The sequence below is a fragment of the Delphinapterus leucas genome, unplaced genomic scaffold (assembly GCF_059928025.1).
Source record: "Delphinapterus leucas isolate spDelLeu-1000000601 "Yukka" unplaced genomic scaffold, BTC_Dleu_Yukka2 spDelLeu_asBTCV2_sq25, whole genome shotgun sequence".
Lineage (NCBI taxonomy): Eukaryota > Metazoa > Chordata > Mammalia > Artiodactyla > Monodontidae > Delphinapterus > Delphinapterus leucas.
The window spans coordinates 3,882,465-3,903,379 of record NW_028322234.1 but is presented as its reverse complement, the minus strand read 5'-3'; the positions used below and the strand labels follow the sequence as shown (position 1 = coordinate 3,903,379).

At 41.8% G+C, this 20,915-nt stretch overlaps 1 pseudogene across 11 annotated transcripts in view; it reads left to right on the top strand.

The window, feature by feature from the left end:
* Positions 1-20,915, top strand: part of LOC149744045 (UDP-N-acetylglucosamine--peptide N-acetylglucosaminyltransferase 110 kDa subunit pseudogene) — a 148,633-nt pseudogene that overhangs the window by 115,051 nt on the left and 12,667 nt on the right. For 3 of the 11 annotated variants that reach the window (XR_016391581.1, XR_016391580.1, XR_016391579.1), the window contains 2 exons: positions 13,958-14,109; positions 16,711-18,220. The product of XR_016391581.1 is annotated as a UDP-N-acetylglucosamine--peptide N-acetylglucosaminyltransferase 110 kDa subunit pseudogene, transcript variant X11 (transcript). Of the gene's footprint in view, positions 1-2,887; positions 6,072-12,541; positions 12,898-13,957; positions 14,113-16,710; positions 18,221-18,399; positions 20,526-20,915 lie in introns of those variants that run through there. The other 8 variants (XR_016391576.1, XR_016391575.1, XR_016391573.1 and 5 more) reach the window with 8 other exon arrangements.

Below are 20,915 nucleotides of genomic sequence, written 5' to 3'. Positions count from 1 at the left end.
TAACGAACTTTAACAATGAACAAAATCCATAATCCTGATAATGCTAAGAAAACTGGAAAGATACCTTTACCTTGAAAAGACAGGATAAAGAAGACAGCATAGAAATTTAGGGAGATTGCAGTTTTGGAAAAATCATATTAACATTTATTAGCTGCTACAGCTTTGAAATGTGATGATTTAAAGAAAGAAGTAGACTGTTGATTTCTAAAAGGTAATGTGTTGGCTGAAAGAGAAGAGAATCTTGTTGAGACCTAAAGTGTTCTTTTAAGGATATATTTCAATGTCATTTCAAAAAATAAACGCATTTCCCATAACAAAACAGTGAGGTTAATGGAATCATGCAGGTGAAAGCTTTTTGGCCCGAAGGAGTTCCATCCTTTGGAACAAAGTTTTATTGTTGAACACACCATGACCCAGGCCTGTGAGTGCCAGCACAGTGGCTGTTTTTACAAGATCTGGTACAATATTCACAGTGGTTCTGGCCTTAGCACTAGGCAAGGATCATTCTTTTTGTATCTTCCTGATTGCTTCCTCTACAGAAATGGGATAATCCCTCCTCTTCTAAACTGGAAAGTAGTTTCTTCCCTCAGTAAAACTAGTTTCTTCTCCAGGTTGAGCTTTTCCAACTCTTAGAGGTCTAAAATGAATGATAGGAAACATACTATATTTGCATCTATTTTTATTTAAGAGTTATCTAAGGAGATTTATCTAATTAAATAGGAATTTCCTAACAGATGCCAAAATAAACAATCAACAAGTTTTCTTTAAAGATCATATATATTATATAACAAGATCCACCTAAGAGTTAAAATATAAGTAGGTATACAATTCAACTATTTGAAGATAATTTTTCTTCTTACCACTGAAGCAATAAGCAGGTAGTAGTACAATTTGGGGAAAACAATATTTCTGGCTTTTGTTTATTTTAATTTGTGATATTCATGAGATCTTTTGTGAAGCCTTTGGGTATATAGTAAAATTAATGGGTTTTTAACTTTGTATCGACTCGTACTTTTGTAGGTTTTAAATTTTTCTTCTGGCTTTAATTTATGCTATCTCCTTTTACTTCTTCATTTAGAAATAATGTATTTTTCTCAGGATTGCAATCTCAGTGCAGTCCTCTACTTTTCTATTTGTTGGACGTTCTCTTAGACATCTACATTTTTATCTAGTTAGTACCTTTTTAGTTTTTTATACAATTGATAAGAACTCTTTAATCTTATGAATTCTTTATATTTTCTCTTTGGAGACAAGATTTATAGGGATTTCCTTGGGCTTAAACTAGAAAGAAAAACGAATTTGCATATGAAATGTTGAAGGCTTTGTTACAAAGTGGACTAACATTATATGTATGTTTGAAATAAACTGCTTCAACCGGAGCACCTAGCTGTTAACCTCCAGATTAATATCTATCATAAAATATGTGCGTGCTTCCAACACATGGCATTGCCTCCTATTACTGCATGTCCAGGAGAAATTGTTTTGTCTTGTAGCAAAAGACATTAGCTCTTTGCACATTTTTTTTTTTTTTTAATGACAGCTATCCAAAAATCAAGCGTTCCCTTGTATGTGAGGACAGAAAAGGACAATTTTTAGACAGGTCTAATATCCAGTTGTACCTTTCAGTCACTTAGAGAGAAGGCTTAGACCCCTGAAGCCCAAAGTCACAGGTTTTTTAGGATTATGGTGGTATATACCTCCAGTTTATAGAAAAAAAAAAATGCGTTGTAGAAAATCCAAGTTAAATTAGGACTAAAATCCAAGTTAAATCTAGAACTAAAGTTTTACTGCCCCAAATACTTGTAAACTCTAGGTTACTGCTCTGTTGTCCATTTCATCAGTTGCAGAATATTCAAGTTAGCCTTTCAGTGCTAACAAGAACATAAAAATGCATTATGTCTAAAAGCAGAACATGATTGCCAAGGCAGATCTGCGCATTACCTAAGAGTTTGGGGGGCCACCCAAGCGGCATCTACTTGTTTGCTACTGACCTTCAGTTAGACTTGCTCAAGAATTGTTACAATGTAGTAACATACACCCTTATGTACTCTTGAGTTTATTGAAAACACACAGCAAATGTGCACACACACACACATACACACCAGCACACACCTACTCTAGAGCCTAGAATTTTAAGAGTCAGAACTTTTTACTTGCTTCTGGATTAAGATGGACCCTGTATTTCCTCAGCATGCTAATTAGAAACTCTATAAACAATTCAAAACCAGCTTAAAATTCTGTTTTACAAAAAAAAATTGATGTTAAATATCCTCATAGAGTTCTACTCTGACTTTTCAAATTGTTTTTTTCTCCCTTCATGGGATAAACAGTTAGGGTTTCTTTTTCTTTGTTTTTGTATCTCTCATTGTAAAAAATTCTATCTTGAAAGCTGATTTATTATTTCTTCCTTAGCATGGATGACATGGAAACAAAGATGATATTTCATCAGTCTTGTTTTTATTTAAGTTGAAAGGTTATATATTTCTACTGTCTACTGCAATACTGCTAAATATTTTTATAGTGCTTGTAAATCTTATGACATTATTTTTTTAGTTTGTATTTAAGGCATTTACTCAAAAGGGACCATATGCCTCAGTTCATGTCACTCTATCATCAGTGTGTATGGTCACTCTATTTTCTAATACTTTTAAGATTGGTTTTGGCCCCGACGTTCCTCTGCCAGATTTATTTCCTTTATTTTCCCCTATGTAGCACCATTTGGGCCATTTAATATGTAATCTCCCAACTCACCTTTATAGTTATTTTAAACATATGTATATATTTGAAATACCGAATTGTTTTGTATTTTCTAATTTTTGCAAAAGTAGTATCGACTACAAATCACATCCTATTCTTTTATTTTCTACTTTCATCTCTACACTTCCAGTGTCGAAGGCTGGACAGATCTGCCCACTTTAGTACTCTGGCAATTAAACAGAACCCTCTTCTGGCAGAAGCCTAGTCGAATTTGGGGAATGTGTACAAGGAAAGAGGGCAGTTGCAGGAAGCAATGGAGCATTACCGGCATGCATTACGTCTCAAACCAGATTTCATCGATGGTTATATTAACCTGGAAGCTGCTTTGGTAGCAGCAGGTGACATGGAAGGGGCAGTATAAGCTTACGTCTCTGCTGTTCAGTACAATCCTGATTTGTACTGTGTTCGCAGTGACCTGGGGAACCTGCTCAAAGCCCTGGGTCGCTTGGAAGGAGCCAAGGCATGTTATTTGAAAACAATGGAGACGCAACCGAACTTTGCAGTAGCTTGGAGTAATCTTGGCTGTGTTTTCAATGCACAAGGGGAGATTTGGCTTGCAATTCATCACTTTGAAAAGGCTGTCACCCTTGACCCCAATTTTCTGGATGCTTATATCAATTTAGGAAATATCTTGAAAGAGGCACGGATTTTTGACAGAGCTGTGGCAGCTTACCTTTGTGCCCTAAGCTTGAGTCCAAATCATGCAGTGGTACGTGCCAACCTGGCTTGTGTACACTGCGAGCAAGGCCTGATAGATCTGGCAATAGACACCTATTGGTGAGCTATTAGATTGCAACCACATTTCCGTGATGCTTACTGCAACCTAGCCAACGCTCTGGAAGAGAAGGGCCGTGTTGCCAAAGCAGAAGATTGTTATAATACAGCTCTGCGGCTGTGCCCCACCCATGCAGACTCTCTAGCCAATATCAAAGGAGACCAGGGAAACATTGAAGAGGCAGTTCGCTTGTATTGTAAAGCATTAGAAGTCTTCCCAGAGTTTGCTGTTGCCCATTCAAATTTAGCAAGTGTATTGGAGCAGCAGGGAAAACTGCAGGAAGCTCTGATGCATTATAAGGAGGCTGTTCGAATCAGTCCTACCTCGGCTGACGCCTACTGTAATATGGGAAACACTCTAAAGGAGATGTAGGATGTTCAGGGAGCCTTGCAGTGTTATACTCCTGCCATTCAGATTAACCCTGCATTTGCAGATGCCCACAGCAATCTGGCTTCCATTCACAAGGATTCAGGGAATATTCCAGAAGCAATTGCTTCTTATCGCACTGCTCTGAAGCTTGAGCCTGACTTTCCTGACGCTTATTGTGATTTGGCTCATTGCCTGCAGATTGTCTGTAATTGGACAGACTATGATGAGCGAATGAAGAAGTTGGTCAGCATTGTGGCTGACCAGTTGGAGAAGAATAGGTTGCCTTCTGTGCAGCCTCATCATAGTATGCTGTATCCTCTTTCTCATGGCTTCAGGAAGGCTATTGCTGAGAGCCATGGGAACCTCTCCTTGGATGAGATCAGTGTCCTTCGTAAACCACCGTATGAACATCCAAAAGACTTGAAGCTCAGTGATGGTCGACTGCGTGTAGGGTACGTGAGTTCTGACTTTGGGAATCATCCTACTTCTCATCTTATGCAGTCTATTCCAGGCACGCACAATCCTGATAAATTTGAGGTCTTCTATTATGCCCTGAGCCCAGATGACGGCACAAACTTCCGAGCGAAGGTGATGGCAGAAGCCCATCATTTCATTGATCTTTCTCAGATTCCATGCAATGGGAAAGCAGCTGATCGCATCCATCAAGATGGTATACACATCCTTGTAAATATGAATGGTTATACCAGGGGTGCTCGAAATGAACTCTTTGCTCTCAGGCCAGCTCCTATTCAGGCAATGTGGCTGGGCTACCCTGGAACCAGTGGTGTGCTTTTCATGGATTATATCATCACTGATCAGGAAACTTCACCTGCTGAAGTTGCTGAGCAGTATTCTGAGAAACTGGCTTATATGCCCCATACTTTCTTTATTGGTGATCATGCCAATATGTTCCCTCACCTGAAGAAGAAAGCAGTCATCGATTTTAAGTCCAATGGGCACATTTATGACAATCGGATTGTGCTGAATGGCATCGACCTCAAAGCATTTCTTGATAGTCTCCCAGATGTGCAAATTGTCAAGATGAAATGTCCTGAGGGAGGAGACACCGCAGACAGCAGTAATACAGCTCTTAATATGCCTGTCATTCCTATGAATACTATTGCAGAGGCAGTTGTTGAAATGATTAACAGAGGACAAATTCAGATAACAATGGATTCAGTCTTAGCAATGGACTGGCAACTACCCAGATCAACATTAAGGCTGCCACTGGAGAGGAGGTTCCCCGTACCATTATTGTAACCACACGTTCTCAGTACGGGTTACCGGAAGATGCCATTGTGTACTGTAACTTCAATCAGTTATATAAAATTGACCCATCTACTTTGCAGATGTGGGCAAATATTCTGAAGCGTGTTCCCAATAGTGTACTGTGGCTGTTGCGTTTTCCAGCAGTAGGAGAACCTAATATTCAACAGTACGCACAAAATATGGGCCTTCCCCAGAACCGTATCATTTTTTCACCTGTTGCTCCTAAAGAGGAACATGTTCGGCGAGGCCAGCTGGCTGATGTCTGCTTGGACACTCCACTCTGTAATGGACACACCACAGGGATGGATGTCCTTTGGTCAGGGACACCCATGGTGACTATGCCAGGAGAGACTCTTGCTTCCCGAGTTGCAGCTTCCCAGCTCACTTGTTTAGGCTGTCTTGAGCTTATTGCTAAAAATAGACAAGAATATGAAGACATAGCTGTGAAACTGGGAACTGATCTAGAATACCTGAAGAAAATTTGTGGCAAAGTCTGGAAGCAGAGAACATCTAGCCCTCTGTTCAACACCAGACAATACACAATGGACCTAGAGCGGCTCTATCTACAGATGTGGGAGCATTACACAGCTGGCAACAAACCTGATCACATGATTAAGCCTGTTGAAGTCACTGAGTCGGCCTAAATAATGACTGTGTGCACAGGAGAATTACCCTGTACCTGAGCCTCAACCTTCTGGGGGAAAGGGAACTACTTTTTCCTTATCCGTACAATACCATGTTGCAGATGGGTGACAGACAATGATAAGAAATAGCACAGCCAGACTTGCTTCCTGCATGATCATGATCGTGATAGGGAGAGACACAAGAGATGGGAAACTGCTGTTCCACAAGGAGTCTCCATAGAATTTTGCAGCAGCCAGGTGTCTGGAAGGTCTGGAAGGTAAGTCTGGAAGGTCTGATCTCCCTTGGTCTTCCATGGGATGGATGGTTAGTGTGGAAGGGAGATAGAGATTGCCCAGCCGTTTTGTAATTATCATGGATTGATTGAGTCTTCTGGATTAATATTTTTCTTTATATTTTGGGTATTGGAGCTTTTAAAAATGTTTGGTTTCAGGTATTTTTATTCATGTGAAGTGTATATGATTCTCTTGAGATAAGGTTTTAAGCTAAAATATTCCTTGTTTTAGTTTCTGAACTCTACAGATAAATGGGGACTTTGCTGCTGTAGTCTTTTTATAGGTTTTATAAACCACTTGAGCCTACATCAGTCATTTTAGTTTGTGACATAATGTTTGGAACTATCAGTGCTTTGTTGGTTTATAGATGATGGCTTAAATTCTTTTCCTGGTCCACTTCCTTCTTCCCTTTCCCCCACTTTAAAAATTCTCCTGTAACTTGGCTAACAAAAAACCAAGTCTGATTCAAAACCTCCCGGAGTGTTTCTCTTAGCTCGAAGGGACTGTCCCTACTTGTTCCCCTCCTTGTTCCATTCCACGGGAGATAAATCACCAGGGCCCAGAGATCAGAAAGAATGTAAAATGAGACAAGCAAAGCTGTCTCCCCCCTGCACATGCAGGTTATTTTTGATGCTTCTGGGTTTATGGGTTTTCTCCCAGGGAAGTTAACCTTGAGCCGAGACAGTCTGTAGATAATGTAAACCACCATCTGGCAACCTTCCTTTTTCTAGTCTATATAATCTGCAACTGTAGCAGGAAGGTGTGAGTCTTCCTTTGGTTCCAGAGTGAAATGCGAGTTGGAGTTGGAGTTGGAAAAGAGGCCCACAACCAAGTGTTAGAGAAGGAAATGTGAAGTCATTAGTGAAAAACCAGGTTGAAGTTAAGGTGAAGAGGCATGAGGAAATGGTCAACTGTTACAGTATTACAAAGATCATCAAGAAGCATATCCATGAATGTGGTTTGTATTGCAATCTGCTGAAAAAGAGACAAGTATCCTGGCCTGGCCTTCATGGAGATTATATTTTATTGATTCTGATAATAGATTATTGTTGAAAAGGGCCTCCTATAAATTATAACCATGCAAAGGCAGCAAGATAATTTTTTTTCTTTATGTATGTGTTTCTCATTCCTACTCACTTCTCTCTTAGGGGAAGAGAAAATCACACACACAAAAAAATGTCAAGTCTCAGCTATTCCTTTTCAAAATAATTTTTTTCCAAATTCCAGTGGAGGCAATAGGTTAACTGTTAAGATTTGTAAGGCTCAAAAAGCTAGATTTTTTACAAAGTGTACCCAAATTTTATTCTATAACTAATAGCTTTGGAAAGAATGTGTCATGATGCAAAGTTGGAAAAAGCTGGTTTTTCTTCCGTGAATGACTTCAGTGTGTTGGGAGAAGAGGCAGAGAAGAAATCAAAGTAATTAAACATGGGGTGAGTTTTCCTGATAGGGGACTCTAGTGCTTTAAAATAGACTAGATAACCCTAGGGATAAGCTGAGGGTAGAACAGACCAATGCCTCATTTCCAATCTGGTACCCTGGAAGAAAACAGTGTATTTCCTTTGAAGTCTTGAGAGGTTTCTCTTCTGCTTTGTTTTGTTTTTGGTTCATTTTGTAATCAACCTTATTAAGGTATCATTTACATACAATAAAATGCAGACATTTTTAGTCAATAGTTCAGTGACTTTTAATTAATGTATACATTTGTATAACTACCACCCCCATAAAGATAGATAACAATTCTAAAACCCTAGAAAGTTTCCTCCTAGGCTTTTGCGAAAGTATCCCCATCTCCCACCCCAAGGCAACCACGGATCTGTTTTTTATCTTTAGAGATGACTTTTGCCCAGTTTAGAATTTCATGTAAGTTGAATAATACAGTAGGTGCCCTTTTGATCTGGCTTCACTTGCTCAGCATATAGTTTTTGAGATTCATTCATGTTGGGATGTTTTAAACCAGGACTTTAGCCTGGGTGGCTGATGTTGTCTGAAGGCACTTATAGGTACATCTGAGTCTCTGGCATTGTCACTGTCTGTTCTTGGCTCCGTATTTTCAACTTTACTAAGCAGCACAAGGTTGAAGTAAGGAAGATCATTGTCAGTATAATGGAGGTGAAGTGGGTTCTGTTATATAATATTCTCAGCAAAAATTGACCTGCTTGGAATCATTGTGTTGATAATTGACAAGAATACTCTTCTTCCAAAAACCTTGGTACTATAAAACTTCTAAAGGACGCTGTCCTAGGACTCTTTTAGTTTTCATTTTTTGGGAAACATTTCTGGAAAATTCAAATGCTCGCAACCTGAAAGAAGCAATTATTCACCTGAAGGCTGACTCTGCTAAAGTTGAGTTGTCCGACCTTTACATGCTGATAGAAGCCAAATAGCCTTGCAAAACAATGCTCTCTTATTGGATATAAGCATATAGATTGTTTAAGATGGACGTGTATATGCAGTAAAGTGAAAAAACAGAGAATCTTTGGGTTTCCCTTGCTGGGTTTTTTTTATTTTTTCATTTAAGTTTCTATAGCATATGCTAATAATTCAGGGTAACCTCAGGTTAGTTTTAGTTCCACTCTTTACATAAATGTTGAAGTACTCCATACCCACCGTTTTCCTACCTTCCTTCTTTTCTTCCATCTTTCCTTTCTCACTTCTTATAATCCATTATACTTAATCCTGCATTTGCTGAGGTGGCACTTAGTGTAGGAAAATACTGTGAAATTTTGCTGTTCAGAATGCATGTTGACCAAATTCTATATTGAGAAAAGGTCTGAATTTACCCAGAGTAACCCTTTCTCAGCGTCTTTGAATAAAGGCCATAGAAAGTGGGCTATATATAGTATCCTGACAGGTATGTAGAATTCATAGCAATTGCCCTCAAAGAGCTTACCTATCGTAGATGCATATGAATGCATTTAATGATTGCTTTATTGGCAGCAGTGCCATCATACACGGTCTGTTTGGTTTTATATCATTCTCATTACCTGCTGATTACCACTGTATATATTGCAAATGGAATGGTTTCTATGGCTTGTGAACTTAACGGCCAAATAATATGTAATTTATTGCACACTTTAGTGTAGAAGATGGAGACTCCATAACTTTTCGTGTGTTCTTTGCCCCTTTGGAATGTATTACCCTGAGATCAGGCAAAGTAATAAATTTATTTCAAATGTGCGTGATAGCTAAACATCAGTTAGGAATGGTGGGCAATATTTCTTCTTCCAGCAACATAACAGTGTTTAAAGACTAAGCCATTGAACGTGGAGTTACTGAACATGGGACTCAGTTCACTGGGATCCTTCTTAGAAAAATAAAGCAAAACTTGAATTGGATTTGTGTTGCTTATTCAAGTAGTAACTTATCAGCTACATCTTGAACTTAATTTGTCACAAACATTTGGTATTTTATTAACTCTCTTCCCCTTCTTCCCCCGACTCTCACGAGAATGGATCATGAGTATCTTAAAACATACTAAGTCGTCTTCCATCCCTGTTAATCTAACTACAAGAGCACACTTTCCTTATCCAATGCAACTTACTGTCTTTTAGAGTAGCTGTGCTTTTAATTCTGTACAAAATTACAACCAGCAAAGAGAAACATTTTCAAGGAGCCACCACATTGTAGAGCTTTAGAAAGAAGACTTTAGAATTAAGGGCAAATATATCAATTTATAGCTAAAGCACCTGAGGCCTAAAGTAGGCAGGTTACCATCGAGGTCAGGGAAAGTGGTGGAAGATCAGGTTTCAAGCTGAGGAAGAGTCTAGAGGGACTCAATCTGAGCAGGTCAAAAACTGAAATGAGACGACGAATGTTCTGGGAAGGCTGGCATGTGGCCTCAAGTGTGGGATTCAGACACGGAGTGGGCCCGGGGGGAACTGAGCTTCTGCAGTAGGCAGAGAAGTCCACCTCCTCTCCGGAAAGTGCCGCTGACATCAGGGAGTTGAGGGGAAAGAGCAATGAGTTCCAGTCCACCTGAGAAAGCAGGCCAGTCTGATTAACTCTGAATTTAGGCTTATTTCAGATACTTCTTGAGAAAGAACTTGGACAAGAGCAAGTCCCACGCAGCCTCTTTTAAATCCATGCCCAGTATTTTCTGGTGGAGTTGCTTAAACCCTCCAAGTGACTCCAGCATTTTAATTTCACTCTGTAAATAATTCCGACAGTTCTATGATTGATTATTTAATGGGCAAATAAGTAGGGTCACAAAAGAGTGTGAATGTATTTTACAGAATGAGGATGGGCGGAGTGGAGCAGTCTGGAACAGCACACCAATAAAAAGGGATCTTGGTAAAGAAGAACGTCTATTAGAAATGGAGAGGAATTCGCAAGGAAATTAGTGCCTGACTCCACGCCCTTCTCTCTGCATGTTTAAAAGCTAGTTTCTAATTTTATTTTCATAGGAGATGTCTCTGTGATGAATTGTCTTTTACCTCCACACTAGTTATCACATGGACATATTGTGAAGTTTGTGTGAGAGAAAGCAAGTATTAGAATTTCTCTTGCAAGCAGCCATAAGCACTGCCTGGAACAGTCTAGGATAGAAGGAGAAGGAAAGGAAGGTGGAAACAAAGGAGAAAGACAGCTGATGATGCTGGAGTCTCTCGCTGGGATTTGTGGTATCTCATTTTGAAACTAAGTACAGAAAGTCAGAACTTGACTGATTGTTTCTTGATCACGGTTTGTTTTCATTTTTGCTTTTTTCGTGCTCTCTCATCAGTTATTCCAGCCAGTGCCATGTCATTTTCAGTTTCAGTAAGTAAGCATGCCTGTCTTGTTTCCATTTGCATTATTCATGCAAACGTTGATTGAACTGATGACCCCGAGTTATCACGGAAACATTAAATACACCAGTGGATACATTTCTTAATTTTAGAAAAAAATTACCGAGTGAAGGTTAAAACAACTCCTCTTCATTTTGTCATTTTAAAAATACTTCTCCTAACATGCAATACCTCATTGCCTAACAATGCCAGATAAATGAAGAATTCCTATGTATTCCTGAATGCAGGCTAGTCTGTATATTTTTTGGCAGGTATGACCGTTAACCGAGGGTAACGGCCTGGTTTGCTGGCCATGTCCTGTCTCCTAGAAAGTTGTACTTTCTGTTTTCTTTCAGTTGGTCCATTGGATATCAGAGGTGAATTTATAAAACTATACTTCCCTTTACACTTACTTTGTTTTGTTTTGTTTCCCTTGAAGACTAGTTGATTGACAATGTTGTGTTTCAGGTGTACAGCTAAGTGATTCAGATATATATATATTTCTTTTTCAGATCCTTTTCCTTTATAGGTTATTACAAGGTATTGAATATAGTTGCCTGTGCTATACAGCAGGACCTCGTAGTTTATCTACTTTATATATAGTATACCCTTACTTTCTGTGATCCACGCTGGTCAGACCACATAATTATTTTCACTTCTGATATAATTTTTTCCGGTCCAACCTCAAATCTTTGATAAGAAGATATTTTAAAATAAGTTTAGCATGTGTGTGCTCTAAATCCAACAGTAGTTATTAGAGATATGATTTTGCACTAGGTATTCCTCCCTTTTTTGTTCTTGGCCAACCAATTGAAAATTAGTTTTTATTTTCTGGTTGATTTGCTAGATGTTTATGACTATAATAAAAGTCTTAAATTTTGTCTCATATCTTAAAACACAATCTGAATTAGCAATGGATATTGTGCCATACATAGGGGCTGTGATAAAAATATAGTTTCTAACTTCAAAAACATATAACCTAGAAGGGAACACAGACACATATGTAGCAATTATGGTAACTGCATTTGTTTACTAAGCGAAATAGTACTGAGATGGATAAAGTGCTAGTGAGCCTTGAACAGGCAAATCAGTGGCAAAAATAGATGCGCAGTTCTTTAAAAATCTTTTTAACATTTTTCCAGGTACATGTAGACTATAACTTAGCATAAAAACGGTATGGGTTTGAGGATATGGGGAGGGGGAAGGTTAAGCTGTGACAAAGAGAGTGGCATGGACATATATACACTACCAAACGTAAAATAGATAGCTAGTGGGAAGCAGCCGCTTAGCACAGGGAGATCAGTTCGGTGCTTTGTGACCACCTGGATGGGTGGGATAGGGAGGGTGGGAGGGAGACAAAAGAGGGAGGGGTTATGGGGACGTATGTATATGTATAGGTGATTCACTTTGTTATAAGGCAGAAACTAACACACCATTGTAAAGCAATTATACTCCAATAAAGACGTTAAAAATAAATAAGTAAAAGAAGACTGACTCATCCAATTAAAAAAAAAAAAGAAATTCTCTCATCCTGGATTCAAGAGAAGGGATGAAGTAAAAGGATGAGGAAGAACAAGAAGAGGAAATGTGAGCGTGGAGAGGGTAGGAGGAAGAGCAGAAGGCAAATAAGTGTATGTGCTTCTCTTGCCATCCCTGACTTTTTTTTTTTTTTTTTTTTGGCGCTTCAGGAAAACCCAAAAGCCAGAGAAGAGCACAGAGGTGCTCACCACTGCATGTGAACAAAAAGGTGGAGAGAAGAGAATGGTGGTAATCTGCGCAGGCAACTGGAGGATGACCTGAGTGCATCTCGCCAGGAAACAGTCCCCGTTCCATAGAATCCCTGAAGATGCCAGGCTCTTATGTTTAGATGGGGGGCCGAAGGTGTCTGTGGGGTCATCACATACATCACTCCTGGAGGTGTTGTTCACATTGTGTTCTTTGTAAAGAGTGTCCCTGGTGAGGTTCAACATCTCCCTCTGCAGGACCCAGCCTTGCCCTCCCAACCCACCAAGGTCAGCAGACAACATCCCCAGTTAATCACCAGGTGTAGTGAGATATCTGGAGTGGCCCTGGTACCCCCCAGTTCAGGCATCCTGGGGAAAGGGTGAGGAGGACAGAGGAACCGGGGCTTCTTCTCATGCAAGCAGACAGCTCACCTGGCCCAGCGCTGCTGCATCCCTGTGGGCACACAGTAGCCCTGTCATCCGGTAGGGGACACTGCAGGATCCACACCTGGCTGGGATTTGCCCAACCCCTGGGGACCCCTCAGCCTCTGTGGAGCCCCACTGAAGGGCCTGGGTCACCTCATGGCACCATTTCTCAACCTGAGGTTCTATAGATTTTTCATAGATGTGTAAAAATTGAATACAACACACACACAAAATGAAGGCAATTCAAAGCAATGCTAATTTAGGATGAGTTAAAGGGCCAGGATTCCAAATTAATTATGACCTTAAAATTAGATAACAAATACATCTGGTTTTATTACATGCTGAAAAGCAGTGTCTTCTACAAACTTTTCATGTTGGGATACAGCAAAGCTATAGAATTTATGATTCTGTGGCCACAGCATCAGGATATTTTTAAATGAAAAAGCACAGGCAAGTTTGGCTGGGGTGTTAAAGAAAGAAAAACGATTATTAGGGGAAAAGGGAACATTGCGGTTCTCTGCCCACTTCCACTGTGCTGGTCTCATGATGGGCCGTGTTGCGTGTGGGCTGGAGGGACAGGGTCACTACTCCCACCTGTGTCATCAGACCTCCCACTCCTCACAGCGCCCAGGTGGGAGGGACCCACACTTTTCAACCTGGAGCCCCAGTGCCTCCCCTTTCCTCTGCATCACTTTCACTGTTCAGGGGACCAGTCGCTCGAACGCCGCCCGGCCAAATGCCCAGGTTAAATCGCCCCTGTAGGACAGGTCTCTCTGCTACCAGAACACACTTGGCAAAGAGCAGCAAACAGGCCCCAGTGCCCTGGGGATGTGAGCCCTGGGGATGTCAGGGCCCAAAGTCACTTGCAGGGTCTGAGTAGCCCCCTGGGTCCCACACACCGACCCCAGGGAGCCCACCTCCCCACTGACTCCAGTCCCTGCCTTTGTGTGGCAGGTTCTCGTCTGACTCCTGTGAAGACTGTGACCTGGAGGCGTCAGCCTGAGACTCAGAGGGGATGGAGCTTGTGCAGCGTCTGGCAGCTTAAATGAGACACGAGGCCAAGGAAGGAGGGCCGCCTCTCTGCTCCGCCTCCGCTCCTGAGTCAGGTAGTGAGTGCTGGTTACTTCCTGTCGGAGCTGTACAGATTTAGCATAATTTTAGATATATGTCTTACTTTTAACAGTGAAAGGCTGTTACATCAAACAAAATTGATCTCCTCTTTATTTTTTTAAACATTTCTATGTAAAATAACACACAAGTATAGAAAAGCACCCTCCGCAAAGGGAGGGCTCAGTGAATTACAATGGGCGCTGCACTCTGGGGAGCAGTAGTTCTTCCCTCTGTAAAAGCCCAGATGCTTCAGAGAAGCTCCTCTCAGCTTCCTTACTCTGGCCCCACCTCCACAGCGGAAATCCCAAAGGGACTGGATTCTCCCAGCCCTCCAGCACCCTCCACTACTTTCTCATTGTGCTGCCACACTCATTTTGAGTTATTTGTGTGTAAATCACTGCACTTGGAATATACATGGAGTAACTGACTTCATTCTTATAACCGAATAAGTTAGCACTTATTCTTCGACAGGGGGCGGCCAGAGTGCTGGGGACGTCCTGTATATTGAACTGGGTGTTGGTAACAGATGTGTTTATATTTACAAGAAACCATAAAGCTCTATGCTTAAGATCTGTGCCCTGTACAATACACCAAGTAAACTTCAATTAGAAAGAGATGCCAAAAAAATTTCCCCACAAAACAAACTTCAGGGCCAGGTGGCTTCCTCTGATTTCTACCAAACATTTAAGACAGAAACGATGCCCGTCTCCTACACACTCTTCCAGAGAACAGATACAGAGGGAACACACCCACACTGCTTTCATCGGACCAGGAGAATACTGATGTCATACCAGCAGTAGATATTACAGGACAGGAGAAATTCCAGGCTAAACACTTCTGAATGTCGATGTCAAAATCCAAAAGCAAATATTAGCAGTCTAAACCTAGAGGTTTTCAGAAAGGAAGGAAACTGGGATTTCGTGGCGGTATTTCCAGTGGTTGATGTGGACAGGATCACTGGGTGTTTGGGCGCTGCGTGGGAACGTGGAGAGAAGGGACAATGCCATCGGGTTAGTGGAATGAACATTTGGTGACAGAGATTAGGAGGGCCTGGGTCATCCTCAGAGACAGTCCTGGGATGGGGTCTCTAGGCTGTGGCTATGGAGGGGTCCCTCTAGAAGGGCATGGGCCTCTCTCCTGTGCCACTGCAGGGTCTAGGGATGGATGAGGAGTTTGTAGGGGCTGGATTTTGATGAGGAAGGATGAGCAGGGAAGGTGCGCCCTCAGAGCCAGTGCGGCCACGGCCCCTCCCCAGCCAGGCCGTAGCCCAGGCTACTCAGACGGTTGCTCACATCAATAGTCAGGCGACAGTGGGGCACGCCAGCTTCACCCACTAAACCACCAAGCACAGCCCAGCAGGCCACTGTCCTGATTAATCAGCACTAACTGTGCATCCAGGGCTGGTTGTTGAAGACCAAGCTAATTTGTTAGAGACGTGCCATGTGGGCAACTGGCTTGGAGAGACCAGGGCTCTGAGCCACGTGGAGACAAGCCGACCACTGGTCAGACCACCAGGAGGCTCACCCAGTGTGTGAGGACGCTGAGGGAGGAGGGACGTAGATGGGACCCCCTGATCCTTCAAGGGACCTTCTTTCAGGGATATTTAAGAGCTGTGGGGTCAGGGATCAACATGTAAGGGAGGCAGTGGGTCAGGCTTGGGCCCTCCTGTTGGCTCAGACCCCTCCTGTCCTTGGAGCAACCATGGGGCAGGCAGGAGGCTTGGGGGGATGGAGGGAGGGGAGCCCTGGGCTCAGGAGTCCAGAGCACCATCTAGAGGATTCAGGGGTTCAGGGATTTCTGTCCCAGGGAACCAACTACATTCCTGTCCCACATCCATCTGTCATCAGCTTTGCGACTCCGGGAAAGTCACTTAAAATCTCAACATTTTAGTGCCATGTACCATAAAATATGGTTCACAGCACCTGCCATGAGTTCCCCACGGGGCTGATGTGGGGATCACAGGAGATGATGACAGATATTCTTCACAAGCTCTAAAGCATCACACCCATAACCTTCCCCACTCCCCTGCCCTGTGGCATCCAGGCCCCCTCTCTGGAGGCAGGACTACCACATTTCTTGCTTATTCTTCCAGACATTTAATATTTGAACACTTAGGTAGCACTTATGAAGTAAGCATCATTTTTCATCAGGGTCTACCTGATTTGCTGTATTAAGCTTCATCATGTAATACTAATAAGTGGGCCCTATTAACATTTCCACTATCACAGAACAAGGAACTGAGGACAGAGGGTCTGCATAACCTTCCCAGGTTCATGTGGCTTCTGGTATGATTTGAATCCAGACCATCAGGCACCAGCCCCCACTCTGTCGGTCACTGTGCTGTGCTCCCTTTCTATATTATCTCACTAAATGAAGTCATGTCCCGTGCAGTCAGCCTGCTGGCTATTTTAAGTGCACACCACATTGCAACACCCTCTTCTCAGCCCAGCTTCGATTCACGTGACTCCCCTAGACTCCCCTAGGAGGCTGGTGAACAAAGAGAACAGACGTGTGACCTGGGAATGAATTGACACCTCTGCATGGTCTTCTCCCAGCAACATATCAATAGTTCTCTCAGTTTTTGTTGTGTTTTCCAGGATCATGACTCGGGTACCAAGAAGAAAAGGAAGATTATAAAGGAATCAAACACAGGATGCACAAGAATATCATCTGTGATCAAGATAATCTGCTGGCCATCCGCAGCGGTGGTTCAGGCACATCAGAATCAGCATCTGGCCAAACAACAGGGTAGGGACCCAAATAGCACCCCCACTGACCACTCCATTGAAGGTACTGTGGAACTAATACCAGCAAGTAGATTCAGGAGCAATGGCTGTAGTTTGTACAGCAGAGCCTGGATCTGGCTGAGGGAGGATTGGGCAGGGAAGGTGCCCACTCAGAGCCCGTGCAGCCACTGCCCGCTCTTAGCCAGGCCTTAGTCCAAGCTGCTCAGACGATTGGTCAGTTTCTAGTCAGTGAGACCCTGGGGGCCTGTAACCTTCATGTGTTAAGCCACCAAAACACGAGCCCAGTAGACCCTGTTCCCAGCTAATGAATATTAACTGCTCATCATCCGGGTTTGATCAGTTGAAGATGATGCTAATTCTCTGTGCAACTGTCATGTGGGCAGTTGGTTTGGAATGTCCTGGGTTTTGAGTCAGTTAGGGAGTCAAGTAGACTACTGGTCATTCAGGGTGGTCACCTGACCACCAGGAAGTCTCACTGCAAATCAGCTGCTAGAATCAAGTGCTGAGGGGGAAGGGAGGGGAGATGCACACATATTTGGATACCCTGGTCCATCAGGGGGTCTGCATTTGGGGGAAAGACACTGTATTTGGGGTCAGGGATTGAAACGTAGAGCCAGGAGGTGGGTCCAGGTTTGAGCCATTCTCTTGGGCCAGGCACCTCCTCCGAGTACCAGCTGTCTCCCTGCAGCATTCTTGGGGCAGGAGGATGTGGGAAAGGGAGTGAGGAGAGCTCTTGGTTTGTGTATCCAGGGTATGATCTCATGTCCATGTGTTCCGGAATCTCTGTCCCTCCCCTGCCTCAGACCCATCACTCATCAGTGTTGTGACGCTAGACAAGTTACTCAATCTGCCTAAATTTCAATGCCCTGAACCATAAAATATGGGTCACAGCCCCTACTCTGCCCACCCCACAGTGCATCACAAGAAATAATATTCTTTCCATGAGCTCTAAAACTTCTTACTCGTGTCATCAATGTGAAAAAGTAGGCTCTATCCTCCTATTTGTAGCCTCCTAGGTGCCCTTTCTGGAGACAACCTACTTATTCTTCCAGGCATTTAATACTTGAACATTTATGTAGGTAGCACTTATGAAGTACCCATCATTTTTCTTCAGGCTTTGTATTTACTAATTTTTAGCCTCAGAACATAATACGAATAAGCAGGTCCTACTAATATTTCCATATCCCTGGCCAGGGAACTGAGAAACAGAAGAGCTAAGTAACTAACCTTCCCAGGTACACATGGCGTTCGAATAGGATTTGATTTCAGGCCATCAGGCACCAGCACCCATACTCTCCCTCATTGTGTTGTGCTGACTTTGTACTTGTCTCATGTAAATAAAGTTATTTTCCCCATGTGATCAGCCTGTTGGGTATTTTAAGTGCACGCTAAAATGCAAGGTCCATCTTCATAAGCCCTACTTTGATTCAGGGGACTCCCCGGGCAGCTAGTAATAAGGAGATCTGAAGTTTCACCTGTGAATAAGACTTTTGCCAGGAAGATGTCAACACCTCTCACTATTGTGAATGTATTTCCTAGGAGCTTGTTTCAGGAATATGAAGAGAAAAAGACAAGGATTCAAACCAAGGATACCATATGGGGATTGATCCTCCGTGAAGAAAATATACTGGCTGGCCCTCACCGTCATTCAACAGCTCAAAATGAACATCTAGTCCCAAAGGGTTGAGCCTCAAATATCATCCCATACAAGCCACTCCATTGAAGTCACTGTGAGAATTCCATCCTGAAACTGATCAAGAGTAATGACTATAAAAAGGTTGTCATATTATCTTTTGATTGAGATATAATTCACATTTTTTTTAACTGTGTGATTCAGCTGCTTTTAGTGTACTCAGGTTTTGCAATCAACATCTCTAATTCCAGTACATTTTCATCATCCCCAAGAGAAACCTCATACCTAGTATCAGTCATTCTCATTCTGTCCACCCCTTTCACCCCAGCCCTGGGTCTTTCTGTCTCTATTGATTTTCCTATGCTGGACCTTTCATATGAATAGAACCACACAATGTGCGGACTTCTGTGTCTGACTTTTGCAGTAAGCAAAATGTATTCAAGGTGCATCCAGGTTGTAGCATGTATCTGTCCTTCACCCTTTTAATGGCTGAATAATATTCATTGTATGGATATAACACATTTTATTTTTCCATTCCTCAGTTGGCGAATAGTTGGGTTGTTTCCACTCTTTGGCTATTATGAATAATGATACGACAATATAACACTCATGTACAAGTTTTTGTGTGAACATATGTTTTTTATTTCTCCTGGACATATACCTGGGAGTGGAGTTCCTGGGCCATATTGTATCTCTGTGTTGAACTTTTTGAGGAACGGCCAAACTATTTTCTTTTTCGTATTTGCACCAGCAATGATTGAAAGTGCCAATTTCCCCACATCATTGCCAACGCTTGTTTTTAAAAAAATTATATGGCACAATAGTGGGTATGAAGTGGTGTCTCACTGTGGTTTCAGTTTGCATAATTTTGACTTATAATTTTGCACATGTTTTCATGTGCTTATTGGCAATTTGTGTCTTCTTTGGAGCAGTATCTGTGCAGATTCTTTTTCTCGTTTTTAAAATTTGGTTATTTGACATTTTATTGTTGAGTTGCCAGTGTTCTTTACATATTCTGAATACTAGGCTTTATCAGATATATGACTTGCAAACATTTTCCTTCATTCTGAAGGTTGTATTATGTCTTTCTTGATGGTGTTCTTTGAAACACAAAGGATTTTAATTTTGATAAAGTCCAATTTCTTTTTCCTTTTGTTGTCTGTGCCTTTGCTATCATATTTAAGAGTTCATTGCCAAATCCAAGACTATGAAGATTTATCCCTTTTTTTCTTCAGAAATTTGTATAGTTTAGCTCTTATATTTAACTCTTTGATCCATTTTAAATTCAAAGTCTATTTTGTCTGATATTGGTATAGACACTCCTGCTCTCTTGGTTACTATTTGAGTTTTCTCACTGAGTTTGGAATTCCCTTTTCTATCCTTTAACTTTCAACCTGCTTGAGTCTTTTGATCTCAAGTAAGTCTCTTGTAGACAGCATATAGTTGGATCATATGTTTTTACCTATTCCGCCAATCTCTGTATTTTGATTGGAGAGTTTAATGCATTTACATTTAAAGTAATTGCTGACAAAAAAAAGACTTATTTCTGCTATTGTGCTGTTTCTTTTCCATCTGCCCAAAGCTTTTTTGCCCCTCATTTCCTGCATTCCTCTCTTTCGTTGTGTGTGTTTAGCTGATTTCTTATAATACAATATTTAAATTACTTTCTCACTTCCTTTTGGGAATATTCTATAGCTCTTTTCTTTGTGTTTACCATGGGGATTACCTTTAACATCCTAAAATTAAAACACTCTAATTTGAACTTATACCAGGTTAAACTCAACAACATCCAAGTTCTTGAAGCTAAAAGAGCATCCTACTATCTCAATGCAAAAGACCTTCTCCAAGACACACTGCAGTTTCTGCCTGGCTGGGACATTGCCCCAGAGTGCGGTTAAGTTGAAGGAGTCGAAGGAGGCATACATTTCCATCCTCTGGATCACTGCTCACCAAAAAATACATAATGCCAGGCACATATGTAATTTTGAATTTTCTAATGAAGACACCAGGAAAATAAAAATGGTGGAGTCAATGTAAATAATAGATTTTTAATTCAGTATCTGCAAAGTGTTCGAATGTTTACATGTGGCACGAGAACTGTGGTCATATTACGAGGGCTTGAGAGCCGCATGGAGCAAGATAGAAGACAAACAGCATGCACTTGAAACTCTAAGAAGTGAACGCTAACAGGCAGATGGGGCCTGGAAGTCCAAAGTTGAATAACAGCCCGTAACAGGGTGATTATGGTGGGTTTTTTTCCTGCCTCTGTCTCCCAGCTTACGCAAGGCACGCAAAGTCCAGCAACAGCTGAAAGTTAAAACCATGGGATCAACCTTTTATTTCTAGCCAGACAAGTGAGAAAGTGGGGGGCTTGGATGTTGAGGAGTGAGGGGGTCATCCCCATTGGTCTTTTTCTCCCCAG